The sequence below is a fragment of the Ixodes scapularis genome, unplaced genomic scaffold (assembly GCF_016920785.2).
Source record: "Ixodes scapularis isolate PalLabHiFi unplaced genomic scaffold, ASM1692078v2 PGA_scaffold1__304_contigs__length_218370807, whole genome shotgun sequence".
NCBI classification, from domain to species: Eukaryota; Metazoa; Arthropoda; class Arachnida; order Ixodida; family Ixodidae; genus Ixodes; species Ixodes scapularis.
This window is the reverse complement of record NW_024609846.1, coordinates 180,932,383-180,945,565: the sequence shown is the minus strand read 5'-3', so window position 1 is coordinate 180,945,565 and position 13,183 is coordinate 180,932,383.

Below are 13,183 nucleotides of genomic sequence, written 5' to 3'. Positions count from 1 at the left end.
GCGCAGTGACGCCGGAATCCTTCGCTTGCTATTGGCTGACGCGTAAAGAGATGCCCCTCCCGTTTTCCGGGGTCATCTCTGAAAGGGGGGCGTGCCGGAAACTTTGATAGCAATTTTAATAGGGAAATCCGCCGCGCATGACCGTAATTTTATGATTTTTAGGATCCTTAGGGCCTGTAGATTGAGTTACCGCCATAAATAGACCATCGCAGAATGCTCCGGAGGGCCCCTTTAAGCTACTCTATAACGATAATCTCAATATTGACGCATATAAATATATTTTCTGAAAACCTAGGGAAAGTTAGGGAATGTTTCGGATAAAATTCGGGGAAGAAACGACCGCGAAGGTTGGCAGTACTGAAGCACCGCCTAGCTCTGCTGGGGCGAATAGGGTTCGGGGAGCCCGCTTCGACGGAAAAAAAATAAAAGGAAGGTCTATTGGTGGGACCTTTTGGGAATGCGTCAGCATGACCCTTGGGAAACGCCACACACGTCCTCCTTTTGGAAAGGCTAACACTGACCCCGTAACGAAACCAAAAAGAGGCACAAATAAATAGAGGAAGCAAAAGAGAAAGCCAAAAGGGGAAGCCAAAGGAGAAAAGTGAAGGGGTCAGCGTTAGCGTTTCCCAAAGGGGGACGTGTGTGGCGTTTTACAAGGGTCGTGCTCACGCATTCCCTAAGGATCCCCCATAGTATCTTCCTTTTATTAGATAAAATGCCAGCTACAAACAACTATTTAATCTGAAAATATGTTTAAAGGGATGCTGAACCGGTAATTTTGATTTCAGAAAACAACTCAAAAGCGTTAGGTGGGACGCTACAAACCCGAAAGCATCAGTCGTAAAGCGATATCTTCAACGGATGGTAGTATTTTTGCGAAAGAACAGCGCTCTTCAACAAGGCCAAAAAGGACCGTGACGTCGCGATTTTCGTTTCCTCCTCTTCTCGCTTCGACTCCGCGAGGACGCGAAGAGGGAAGAAAGCAAGGCAGTTTCCCTTTCTCCTCAACTATTCTGCAGGAAACGCGACGTCGCAATTCTCGCTCAGTCGCATCCTTATTTATTTTACAAAAACACGGCCATCCGTTCAAGATATCGCTTTATGAGTGGTGTGTTAGGGTTTGTGGCGCCCCGTTGAACGCTCCTGCTACCTTATTTTGCGAAATTCATCTTTAAGTTCAGCATCTCTTTAACGACACGCAGTAATATCACTTTGCTAGATTATTTTTATCGTTCACATTGAAAATTAATGCAAAACGAAAATGCGGACTTCATGACTTCTCGAGACAGAAATGGTGAACTTAATTTATTAGGACATTAAAGTGGCTATGAAACGATGTTTCCACTTTCGCTGAAGACAAGTTAAAATGACTCCCTAACGTTAATAACTGAGTAAACTTGCCTTAGTTTTTCTTTCGTGCCGGTTTTTCCGAAATCGCTGGACGGGGTTTCGTTGGGGTCCGCGAGCGACGTCGTGACTGGTATATCTCGAGCCGCGCGGAGCGGCACCTGCCGGGTTGAGGACCGCAGTCACACTTGTTCATGCAGCGTACAAAAGACACGGCGTTCGCTGCAGATACGATGAAGAAGTATCTTCGAGCACGCCCGCAGACAGTTTTTGTATGGCCATCTCATCGGGCAGGATCGTCATACAAGAAAGAAATACGCATGAGACAGTGTCTGCCAAAGTTACTGAAACCCTCAGTTGGGAAACTCACCCTGGAAACCTGGGCCGCTGGCGTCCACCGAGACCGAGCTAAATACGATAACAGTGGCACCCTTTAGCGACGAGTTGAAACATCAAAGCTGCTTTACATAGCTACTGCGAGATGGCCCTGCGAGATTGGGCCACCTAGAGTTCCTGTATAGGCTCCCTACGGGAGCCAGAGTTGCGCATTTGTTTTCCCCGCGCCGCCACGCCGCTATTCGCCGAGATCCATCACGTGAGGAGCAAAGCATCCGTTGGCGTGCAAGAAAGCCACCTTTACGGTCGCTCCGTTGACGTTTCTCTTGCCCCGGCGTATGTTTCCCTGCTTTCCGCCTCCTTTTCCTCCTCTCCTGTTTTCCATGCGCGGCGGCGCGCGCGGCGCCGCTATTCGCCAAATTTAGTCACGTGAGGAGCAAAGCATCCAGCTCGTGCGGGAAAGCCGGCGCTACGGCCACGCGCCGAGGCTGAATGCGCAACTCTGCTACCGTTGGTAGCTATACAGGAACTGTAGGGCCACCGGCCCTTGAACGACTCGACGTGCAGCCGTGCAGTTCCCAGTGTGGACGCTGCGGGAGAAATGGCGGCGTTGCGATCGCCGTTAGCTCGGTTCTCGGGTACGAATCGGAGCCACTTTTTTAAAGCAGGCTCTGTGGCAGTTTCCCAACTGAGTGGCTCTAGTAACGTTGGTGTCTGCAGACTGCTTTTGTTGTTGATGCATTAGCAGCCTGCCCGCGGCTTAAGACCTCTGGATCACTTAACACGCTTCGCACAATCACATCAAGGTACTTCAAGAGTGCTCGCTGTGCGACACCACCAGGCTGAATACTATTCACTGCCTTGAGCTACTTTTTCTCGGAGAGTCACTCGGCAGGCCGTTCACAGCGGAACGAGAACCAGAATCGATCGGTCGTGCCTGCATGAAGAAAGAAACGTGAATAGACGACGTACATTCTAGAAAAAAAAAATGTGGTCGTAAAATAACTCTTTGGGGTTCTTCGGCTTGTCCATATTCTGCACCTTAAAAAGTTTTAAGCACCTCCTAATAGGGTACTTTGTGAAATATCTGTAATGGGTTCTTTTAAGCTCCCTTTTTGATGCGAAAGAGTTCTTCATCGCACAGTTGCCTTTCTAGTGCACCAGGTGGTGATAGTGATTGAGGCGAAACCGTTCATCACGAACTGAAAGAGTTCTTGGGACGTCTAAGAACCTCTTAAAGACCGACGACCAGTTCGCGCTTTCCACTTTTCTCCCGCTTCCTCCTTTCCCCCCTTCTACCCTGTCGACCATTGCCTGTTTCCTCCTCCCCCAAGGTAAGGAGGATCTTCTGCCTTGCAGAATCTCGAGTCTGGTCGTCGTTTTTAAGAACTACTTTTGTTAGAGCGTACAATGATGAATAAAAATTTTTTGTGGGGCAAATAGACTACAGTTCTCAAACTTATTCAAGGCTCAAAACGAACGGCTGGTCAACAGCCCAACGTTTATTTTATGATATACACGGAGAACAATAATCCGTCTGTTTATGTCATGGCTCGTGTTTGTTCCACTGCCGTCTATGGTACTCTTCAAAATTCAAAATACCAGGACGTCGGGGCCGGCTTGCTAGAAACAATCTTAGCCAAGACTTTGCGAAAAAAAAAAAAAAAAACGCTTCCGAAGCTAAAGCACGAGCGCAGTGGCACTTGAAGTCGAGTCCCAAGTCGCGCTGTCCCAAGTGCTCGCGCGTCCCGGGCTTGGCAGGCTTTCTTTCGCAAAGTCTCAACTAAGACGTTCATCCTAGCAAGCCGGCCCAGATGTCTTAACATGGCGTAGCCGCGTGTAGAAAAGCACTTTCTTGTTGTTTGTAGGGACTGTTTTCTTTTTAAGACGTCCGGAAAGGAAGGCTACGAGCTTCAAATAATTCTGAGATTAGATGTAAGTGTGCAGTATGGGCGTTCGATATAAGAATGGAAACAATAACGTGGAACTGCTCCCAAGATTACCGAGTTCCAGGGTGCGGAAGTAAAACCGGCGTTGCCATCGTCCCCCAGAGAAGGACATTTTTCTATCGCAGAAGGTCGCTGGTGAATTTTTTCTTGGCCTCAATTCCTGGCTGGGCGGCTGGGGGACACACTAATGTCGCTTCCAGCGTGCAGTCAAACTCAGTTTTTAAGGGTCTGCGAGAAACAAAAAGAGGCAAGTGCATGGTAGATGTCATGGAAACAAGAACTACACTGCACTGTCCGTACAGCGTGGACAATTAGTATTACGTCACTGCAGCAGTGTAAAAATGAAAGACCCCTTTGAATCATGGAACCAGCGTTCTGTCCTTCGTTTTTTTTTAGGTATACAAAGTGAAAGAGTGAAACATATTGATATTCGTCGTCGAATGAAGCTGCGATATGATGAATCTTATCTGTCACGTCAGCAACTGTACTAGGAAGTTCACAACTGCGTGAGTTCCGCGAGTCTCTCGTGGACTGTTCAGGCACATTGAGAGGTGAAAACAGAGTTCATTTTAACGTAGATAGTCATCGTAGTGTAAACAAAAAAACAAAGAAAAACACGTCGTGTTACTGCTAATTAAATAGCTATCAGTCATCGTTCTCGCTCCTAGTGATTACCATATTTTTGTACTTCTCAAGAACAAATGGGAGGAATGCATTTTTGCTTCAATGAAGAAGTGCAACACGCGGTGTATGAATAACTTCGCCAGCGACAAAAATATATTTTTTATAGGAACGTTGGGGAAGGATTCAGCACTAAAGTCCGATATTGTACGAAATCAAAACTATTTTAAAACACAATGTGGATGTGTCCCACTTTTGTGTCAAAAATTTGTACCAAAAATAATTTAAGCTTCTTAACAATGTGACGTGATGGGCTGATTGGTTTGAAGTGAACATATTGGGAAGGAACAGCGGCAAAAAAACTTGAACATTCGTGTCTCGAATGTCAACTTCGACATTCGAGACACGAAGGAGTAAGGTGAGAGCTTGCATGTTAATACTGTTCCAACAATGTCACAACCAAAACGATAGTAGGGTGTGTTCAGATAAGGACGGTCATGGTGGTGCCATGCCTATTTTTTTTTGTTTTCAATAAAATTTTTATATAAATTAGCGAAACCTGTCCACACAACGGGACATACCTTAGTTTTGCAAGATATTTCATAGTATTCCTGAGAAAAATCGCATTCGAGAGGAGGTTGAAAAAACGATTTTCCCAACTGCGCGATGATGCAACTTTGAAGCACGGAGGAATAAAGAATACAGCTTTCTACACCGTCAAAATTTTTACGTTTAATTCAAGCATGCTTTTCTGCCAGAATATTGAAGTTAACTTATTTGAGCATATATTTCAAGCAAAATAAAATGTCAAACTTGGCTTCTTAAACAAATCTTACATAATGAGGCATTTTTTTCGGCGAATTTTTAAGTCGCTTTAAATTTACGTTCTAAAGCTGAAACTTTTTGTGTCGAGTGTTTTATGCTTTGTGAACTTTTAACAAATTAATTAGCGTTATACTGTTGAAAGTGTTTTCTGCATTGCGCTCGAAAATTTCGTCAAAACCGAAAAAGTCAAAATTTTGCGATTTTTGTGCGGCAATTAAAAAAAATAATCATTCTCGATTTTCTTTAAATTTTACCCGATGGGCCCTTGATGACCGGTAATGACAAATCCGCAAAGACATGTTGCATTATTTTGTTTTAAAAGAAAAATAATGTGTGACTAGGTCGTGGTCGCTTTAGTTACCGCAGGGGCGTTTCTGTCTTAACGACTAGTGGTACAGGAGCGACGCATGCCACAGTATCTGTACTTGGTCATAATAATGCCCAGGTGCCATGAAGCACTCTAAAAATAACACGTGAACTTGTTTTCATCGCTGATGTGGCTCGTATTGCCAATGAATACTGAGCTTTACGGCGAATTCGATCCTTATTAGTGTGTTCTACTTGGCTGGTTAGATGCTCATAGTGCTACCTTTTCAAGTTAGTCATTTAATATCAGTACTTGGCTGACAAAATAATTTGAATCGTCGTTCTAGGCACCGCTAGGACTGAGATATGTTACAGGAGCTTTTGGCCCGACCAATGGAGGGTGTGGCGTGAACGGAAGGTTAAGCCGTTGGTATATTATGGCATTGTTACGTATGGCGTAACTGGACTTCAAGTCGGAGCATTATTGAAAACGCCGCCGGAGGAAAACAAGTGTTTCTTGAGGCAGACTTGCCAAAAAATAAGTAATAGCCCGCCCCCCCCCCCCCCCCCCCCCCCTGGCAGAAAAGGAGGCCGAAGGTTACACCCGTACGCGACGCGCAAAGGCGACTGCATCTCACCGACTCGTGGCGGCGATACGTGACACCGGCGGCGTCCCTGCGCGGTGTAACATAACCGGCCGGGCTTGTGGCGATGGTAAAAAAAAACACCGAAGTCATTCCTCGTGCGGTGGCACAACAGCCCCTCCCCACGGAAGAACAAACAAAGAGAATGGAAGTGTGTGTGTGTGTGGGGGGGGGGGGGGGTGCAAGGACTTCTGGAGAGTTTTGCCGGTGCTAGCAGACTGTACGAATGCACGAAACATGTTTGATGCATGGGTCCGCTCCAGAGCACATTGAGGATTTTCCGCCTATGGACCAAAATAGCATTTTTACGCGCGGAGCTATGCCGCTATTTGCGACAATCCAACTCATGACAAGGCGCATGCATGCTTAGTCTTGTCAAAAATTAAGGCACACCTCGAGGACCAACGCATCAATCTACTCTCGCCTCACTTACGTTAGCGGTGGAGCGGCCGCTCATTTTAAGAGCCGGTACCAATTTCACGAGTTGCAGTACAGTGAGCTCCAGACGACGAAGTGGATCTTTTCGGCGGCTGGGCAAGGCAAGAATGCATGTGACGGTGAAAGGGGACTTGTAAAACACCAAGCCACCCGGCAAAATTTGCAGGCGCCTGCCACTGAAGCCATACAAGGTGCAAGTGGGTTTGTAGGGGCACTGGAATGAAATTGAAAAAGTCTTTTTGCTCTACGTGGATGGCCAGCTTGAGACATTTTGAGAGCGAAAAGAACTGGCGTAGAAGGACGCCAAGAGGGTAAAGAGAATCTAGTCGCTTCACATGTAGAAATATGAAAGATCAGATTAGGAGAATTTCTTGTACGTGGCACGCAGCGCGGACTCTTATAGTGGAAGAAGCCCTGAGTCCCCTGAACACGTTCTAGTAGGTTACTTATTTCACCAAATCTGGCTGCGCCCGGATATATTAGAGACTCCTCTCGTCAAATTTCCCGGAGACCGACCCAGGCGTACACCATAGTTTATCAAATTCTTATGCCCTTCGATATAAACAAGACCCCGCGGGACAAACGGTTCGAAGGCCTCCCTGCAGCTGGTTTGACACATCGCGCTTCCAACCACGCTCTTTTTGTCTCGCACGAAATGCGACCTGTGTGAACACGAAGTCTGCTCTAGACTTGGAGCCGTGAGATTCGATCTTCGAAAAAGCGGATCGAGCCCGGGAAAAGCAACGGTGGATGGCCAGGTCTGTGCTGGGGAAGCCTTCGCAAGAAGTGTGTGTGTGTGTGTGTGAGTGTTTGGTTGGGTTCATCGAGCTGCCCACTAGCCCACCGTGGAATCCACCGGCACCATCCCTTTCGGAAAATGCAAGGGAAGAGGCCGACGCTGCCGGACAATGACAGATTAGACACTCCCTCCACCCGCTAGCTCCTCAGTATCGCAGTCTGGTTGGTAGTAATTCAGGATATTAGGAGTTCAGCTTTCAATTGTTTAGTTATTGTTTTCCTTCTGTGTATTTGCTAGGTAAATTTGTATTTTTCCGCCCGCGCACCGGCTGGGTAAAGTGCTAATACTATTTATTGCCACGTTGCGATACTTCTGAACCCCATTATATTATTTATCTTTCTAATTAAATGATCGCTTTAATTAAACTCCCGTTTTTTTTAAAGCAACTTGTGTTACGTCTTCTTTATTGGAAAGGCCTCACCGCGGTGTAGTCCGGCCGTCTGGTCAGCAGATCTTTCTTCCGTTTTTGCTTATAGTGAACCAGGAACCTGTACGCGTGTGACGGCTTACGGCACTTGGTGGCGGCGCTGGCTGATTCTCACAAAGAGCGTTTTGATTGCAAATAAACACCTGCAGGTTTTGGCACTCCATGACTCTTTCGGAATTTTATAAAAATATTTCCCCAGGTCGAACACCCTCTTGCCCCCCTCAACCCAGTCACAGATCATGACTTTTCTGATCGCGGATGAGACGTCGCAGGAGATCCTGTTGGGGAGACTTGAGTAGCGCCCGAGCGCACACTTGGCTGTTGCCTCCGACATTGAGCCGCTTACGCTACCTAAATCTCCCCTAACTCAACCTTGATTTCCACTTATTCGCCATAGCTTCTCGAGACCTACACTGTTTTCGTTCCGCCCTAGCCTTGTGCGCAATCGGTCGGGGCAGAAGTTTCCGCAATGTCGCTCATTTAAGTGATGCCTCGAGAAATGAATTAAACTATTTTGTCAGCAAGCTTTCGAGCGGTGCCTATAAATATGAATCAAATTATTTTGTCAGTCAGGTACTAATATTACCTTAAAAGGTAGCACAATGAACATCTAACCAGCCAAGTATAACACCCTAATTAGGATCGTATACGCGCCGCAACGTTCAGTTTTCATTGGCAATAGCCATATAAGCCATGAAACCAAGTTCACGTGCTATTTTTATGGTGCTTCGTGACGCCTGGGCATTAATATGACCAAGTACGGATACTGTGGCATGCGTCGCTTGTGTACCACTAGTCGTTAAGACAGAAACGCCCCAGCTGTAATTGATGCGACCACGACCTGGTTACACGTTTATTTTATTGTATTAAAACAAAATAATGCAACATGTTTTGGCAGATTTTTAATTACCGGTCATCAAGGGCCCATCGCGTAAAATTAAAAAAAAATCGAGAATTAATATATTTTTTTTAATTGGCGCTCAAAAATTGCAAAATTTTGACTTTTTCGGTTTTAACAAAATTTTCGGGCGCAATGCAGAAAACACTTTCAACAGTATAACGCTAATGAATTTGTTAAAAGTTCACAAAGCATGAAACAATCGACACAAAAAGTTTCAGCTTTAGAACATAAATTAAAAGCGACTTAAAAATTCGCCGAAAAATGCCTCATTATGTAAGGTTTGTTCCAGAAGCCAAGTTTGGCATTTCGTTTCGCTTGACATATATGCTCATATAAGTTAAATTGAACTAATTCTGGCAGAAGAGTATGCTTGAATTAAACGTAAAAATATTGACGGTGTAGAAAGCTGTATTCTTTATTCCTCTGGCCTTCAAAGTTGCGTCATCGCGCAGTCGGAAAAATCGTTTTTTCAACCTTCACTAGAATGCGATTTTTCTCACGAATATAAGGAAGTATCTAGCAAAAGTAAGGTTTGTACCGTTGTGTGGACAGGTTTCGCTACCTCATATAAAAATTTAATTGAAAAGGAAAAATAGGCATGACACCACCGTGACCGTCCTTATCTGAACACACCCAGTAATTGCTACTTTTGTAATAGGACGGAGATATATGCATAGAATAATGTTTGCAATCAAAACTACCAAGTCGACAAAGCTAAATTAAGCATACTCGTATATTTAATCGACTGCTCCTGTATCTAGCGCACGATTCTCATTACCATGTTGCACTGCAAAATGACTTATTTCGAAAAATCATTTGTTAGACGATATCGCATTTGTAACTTGGTAAAGCGTCTTCTCAGGAAAAGGGGGAGGGGGGGGGCTATCCGTTCCCCCCCCCCCCTCTTTCTCTTTTCAGGAAATTGGAAACTTTCTGCCTATCATGAATGAAGAAAGAATAAAACAATTAAAACAAGGACAACACAACCACATCTTTTATAAAAACCATATAAAAGATGTGGTTGTGTTGTCCCTGTTTTAATTGTTTTATTCTTTCTTCATCCATGACTTAAACCAACACGCTCTTCTCCCAAGCAAGCTTTCTGCCTATGCTTCCTCCTTAGGATATCCCGGCAGTACATGATTTGGAATGTGCTGACCGGGACGACCTAGGAACATACTGACTGTCAGTTTGTCAAGAGGTGCATTAGGAGGTTTTGGGGTGGGGATACTGTGTGTTATCTGGGGAGGCGTTCTTCGAAGGCAACGTGGTGACGAACGTGAAGAAGAAACGTGCCTTGCTCGTCGCGGCGCTAAGCACGAACACCGTGGACGTCATCAGCGGATGCTATGCTCCAGCACAGGTGAATGAACTTCCGTACAGCGAACTGGTCGACCTTCTGCAGCACCATTTTCCGCCATAACTAAACGAAACGACCCAGTCGTACAAGTTCTTCTCGCTCAACCAGCTGCCGAGTGAACCGGTCAGAGACTTCGTTGTGACCATCCGAGAAATAGAAGACACGTGCAATTTTGGGGACGCACTTTACCGGATGCTGAGAGAACGGATAGTCTGCGGCATCTAATATTGAACTGTGCGCCGACAACTTCTGGCTGTTGCGATACAGTTTCCACTCATGTAGCAGATGGAAGGCTGGCGATGCAAAAACGCGGAACATAAAGCCTGATTCATAAGGTGCGATTTTACTTGCGATTTCGCAACTGCAACGTCGCTCGTGCGGCAAAAAAAAAAAAAATTGGGGGTTGCTGCGGTGTTTGACGTCGCAGCTGCGAATTCGCAAGCAAAATCGCACCATGTGAATCTGGCATGAGAAAACCATCCGCATTTTCACGTCGTGAGCCTTCCTTCTGCTGCACGAGTGGATACTTCAGCGCAGTCCCAAGCTTCACGCGTGCTTTAAGCCTCCCTGAAATAGACTGATATAGGGATTTCTGATGACGCTCACCATGTTCATAATTGAAACAGTTTTAACTGATTAAAACTTTAATTAGTAGATTATGGGTATTGTTTTTGCTAATTAGTGTTCTTTTTTTTGGCAATCTCTGACGTTTGCCGTGGCTGTCAGTTTGCTCCCGGAGAGTTTCTCTTTGTCCCAATGATACTCTTTTCGTACGAGTTCTTGAAAGTATTCGCAGAAACACCCTGTATACACCAACACGCGGCCCCGACGTCAGGCCGCTGCTATGGACAGGGCGCATGAACAGGCGCTTCTCTTCACGAGCATCTGGTAACTGCGCGTTTGCCCACACCTCGTGGGGACTTGTTTGTAAGCAGTGCATTGGCTTATCGAAAACGACCAGCAGCAACGCGGCGCATTATGCCTCCATGATGTGTAGACTCGGCAACTTACGTATGGCACTCATAAGTCTCGCGTTTGTGTTGTGCGGAAACTTCCCCGGGCTCTGAAAACATTGGTGAATATATGGACTTTGCAGCAAACTTTATTAGTGGACATATACGCCCGTGACGCATGTGTGTGTGATATGGGACGTTGTGGAGAACCTTCAAAGACCGTTCAAACGTGATGTAAGAGTACTTTGTTTTTCCAACTCAGTGGTAAGAGTCGTCCATGCACAGTGCGAATGTATGATGCGTCGCAAAACACCGTGGCAGCCGACGCCACTTCATTTTGCAGAGCACGGTGATAGGCCCGTGAATTTTATTTTATCCCTAGAATTTACGCCCGAGATGCTCGCACTGACGCAGCCATCAGAGCAGTACGCTTACGGTATATCCAGCAGACACTTTATGATAATAGGGAGTTTTAGTAGACCGTGTTTCCCCTCCGCTAACCCTCCGCTACTAAGAAACCTCCACTGCGCCTGGGCGCCGATGGCCTTGGCCGTAGAGTTCCGGGGAGCGGAGGGGCTCACCGGAGGGGGAAACACGGGCTACTAAAACTCGCTAATAGGGAGTTTTAGTAGACCGTGTTTTCCCTCCGCTACGGAGAAACCGCAACTGCGCCTGCGCGCCGATGGCCTTGGCTGCAGAGTTCCGGGGGAGCGGAGGGGCTTAGCGGAGGGGGAAACACGGTCTTCTAAAACTCACTTGTATCTCTGTTTTGTCCATCAGGCATTCGATGATGGTCCGAGCTGGAAACCAAATGACACGCAAAGCACCACAAGGACAAAGTTTGCACGGAGACAAATTCTTTGTTTGGCGTAATAAATATATAGATACAAAAGAGGCGTGACGCTCATGTTAAAACGTTCGTCGTCGTGTTCCCTGTGTAGTCGTAGAAAGCTGCATTCATTTGGCGGCTTGGTTCGTGACTAGTCCCGTACCAACCATCACTACACACAATGATTGAAGCGTAACAACGCCTGCTGAAGGGCTCCTCGTGAGGGTTCATTGCAAAAATATGTCACTTTCCTGTCTTAGTTTGCTGACCTAAAGACCCTGACACGATTTACGTCAGGATGAGCCATTTTATGCTTGTAAATAGGGGGGGGGGGGGCAAATAGCGGATGTTAACGCCTGAGACCGACTTAAAATGTTAAGTGTCTGTTAAAGGTGTTACTTAACTGAGAAGCGCACAACTCTGGACGCATCTCTGGCCACAAAAAATGTTTTACGTTAGAGCTTCAAGCTACGAGTAAACCACCATATTGATCGTATATCTCAGTGCTTGTTTCGTGACTGATATCAGAAGTTGGTGAAGATAATATATGTAATCCCTGACACTTACTGTTTTTTTCTCGCAAATGCTAGATTTCATTGAATCATGTAGCCAAAGATATGACTTTTTTAAAACATTTTTCAGGACGACACTTACAGATCCCTGTAACTACGTAGAACGCACGTTTGGCCACTGACTTAGGCCAGCAAAACACTACCCAGGAAATCTAGAATTTTTCTTTTCATTTTGTATCTGTCTTATGCTAAGCTATATACACGTTTCTAGCTTTATGCTCACGAAAATTTGTACCGGCGAGCAAGTACGTTTTGTGCGCTATTACAAAATATCGCGTACAAAGAAACCCTGAAAAGAGGCACTTTTTATGCGAAAAGAAAGGCCATACCTTTCGAGGCCGCCACGTAGTGTTTCATAATATTCAGGTGGGGAATATTCTGGTCAAGGGGGCGGGTTTTGTACGGATTGAGAGAAAAAAAAAAAAAAAAAAGAGGCATTCACGCTGGCGCGAAATACTTCCCTGGAATTACAAAGTATAATAACCTCAACGACAACGGGTTGTTAGAATTTTTTTCTCAGTTTGGCGTACAATACCACAGAGGGCGTATGCTCTGCGAATGCCATTATTACGATGCTAGGCGCACACCTGTGTTCGTGTGCGCTCGTTAGCGATGTGCGTGCGCTAGAAATTAGTTATGCTCTAGGAATTAGTTATGTAAATAATCTGTTTAAAAATAAGCTCTCTTCTCTCTATCTCACACACTGTATTTACAAAGCTTGGACTAGTATAAGGGTGTGGGTAATTAGACTAGTTAATATCCCGAGATAATGTTTCAATTTGTTTTTTTATGTTTGTGCTGTCGAAGTACACACTGCCTATTATGGTTAGACAATTTAATATAACCTTTTGGCTTGTAGGGGTTGACGGTTGTTCT